The sequence below is a fragment of the Myotis davidii genome, unplaced genomic scaffold (genome assembly GCF_000327345.1).
Source record: "Myotis davidii unplaced genomic scaffold, ASM32734v1 scaffold38, whole genome shotgun sequence".
Classification (NCBI taxonomy): domain Eukaryota; kingdom Metazoa; phylum Chordata; class Mammalia; order Chiroptera; family Vespertilionidae; genus Myotis; species Myotis davidii.
This window is the reverse complement of record NW_006291383.1, coordinates 3,839,889-3,842,011: the sequence shown is the minus strand read 5'-3', so window position 1 is coordinate 3,842,011 and position 2,123 is coordinate 3,839,889.

Here is a 2,123-nt window from a genome sequence, read left to right as displayed (position 1 = left end):
CCTGCCTCCTTAATCTACCACCACGGGGTTTCGTCTTCTCCTTTGATTCTTATCTTGTATAAGATAAGCTGCAGAACTGTCATTCTTTGGAGCAGTTGAGATCTTGCTCTCAGGCATATCTTGTCGGTTTGGCTCAAATACATTCATAAAATTTCTCTACAAGTTTGGACATTTCTTTCGTTTGAGGTTTGTGGGCCATACTCAACTATGCCCTTGGAGTGGGAAAGCAGGTGACATGTAAATGATGGTGTGGCTGTATTGTGACGGGGAAAGTTGGTGTCATCTTCCCCACTGAGCGCTGGGGGTGGAGTCCTTATGATATTTCCAGAAAAAGAATTTTCTGAGACTCACTCGGGAGGATGAGTTATTTTTATTCGTGTGAAATTACACCCTGGGTTTCCAAAATCCCATTTCCCTTAGTCCAGTCATAGAAGAAGAAGTGTAGCGGGGGCTTCGGTAGAGCTAGAAGCAAAGTCAGTGTCCAGAGTTGCAGCCGGGTCCAGCCCAGCATCAGGCTGGTTACGGTCCATTCGTCCATTGTATGCGGGGTCCACTCGTGGGTGAATGCTAGGAAGCGGAAGCATGAGAGCCCACAAGACAGGAGCCAAGCACAGCATGCGAAGAGGAACCAAGAGCACAAGAGGAGCTAGTGCCTTTGTTTAGGGAACTAAGTCTCCCAAATCCCTGTGTGCTTGCTGTGGCCGCATGCACTCTGGCCAATGACCTGCCCCCGGGTATGACCGACAGACAAGTACCTTCCCAATGTCATCCCAACTTTGCTGCACATGCGCCCACCCTCCTCCCTTCCCCGTTGCCCCCTTTCTGTTATTAGTAACTAGGTTAATTACAATGGCATCACAAAAGTAGGCAGCGGGCCCACCAGGCGGCTGTCTTGCTGATTGCTAGGGGATCTGGTTTCATCAGAGCTTCCCCTGAAACCTGGCAGCTAGTCACTAAAGGCCGTGGGACCCTGGGCACGTCCCTGGTCCCTCTGAACCTGTGTCCTCACCTGAACAATGAGGGGTGTTCTGGGTGAGGTTCAGTGATGAGAGGGCATGCGATTGACAATGGTGAGGGAGGGTCAGAACTGCCGGTGGGGCAGCCCCCAGTAAGGCACACTGTTCTGGTTCCATCTCCGAGTCACAAACAGCCAAGAACTTTCTGGTGTACAACGACCATTTTGTAATGGGCCCAGATCCTTCAGGTCAGGAATTCGGAGCCAGAACAATTTGGGACAGTTTGTCCCGATCCATGATGTCAGTTGGGAATACTGGAAGGGTGACTCAGTGGCTGGAGGCTGCAAGCATCCTCACTTGGGTGGCTGGAGGCTGATGCTGGCTGTCTGAGGGGCTGTCGCCAGAGCACCTCCACGTGATCCCAGGGGGTCCCTCTCCGTGTGGGCTAGATGGGCTTCCTTAAAGCACGGTGGCTGGGTTCTAAGAGAGCAAAGTGGAAGCGCATGTTTATGTCCTACCTTTGGAAGCCACACAACGTCACTTAAGCCAGGCTTTGTTGGTCAAAGCAGTCACAAAGGAGGAGGAACATAGACCCCACTGCTCAATAGATGGAAAGTTAGGGTCACCTCGTAAGAAAAGCATGTGCGTTTATTCCTTAGGTATTTTATTCTTTTTGTTGCAAATGTGAGAGGAATTGCTTTTTTCTGAAATTTCATTGTTAGTATATAGGAAATGCATTGGGGTTTTGTATATTAATTTTGTATCCTGCAACTTGACTGTATTTGTTTATTGTTTCTGGTCATTTTTTGGTGGCATTTTTAGGATTTTCTATCTATAGGACCATGTCATCTGCAAAAAGTGATGCTTTTACTTCTTCATTTCCAATTTGGATTCTTTTTATTTTTCTCTCTTGCCTGACTGCTCTGGCTAAAATTTCCAGGACTATGTTGAATAAAAGTGGTAAGAATGGACGTCTTCTCTTATTCCAGATTTTATAGGAAAAGCTTTCAGTTTTCACCAGTGAATATGATGTTAGCTGAGGGTTTGGCATATATGGCCTTTATCATGTTGAGGTACTTTGCTTCTATACCGGTTTTATTGAGTGTTTTAATCATAAATGGATGTTGTATCTTATCAAATGCATTTTCTGCATCTGTTGATAAGAGC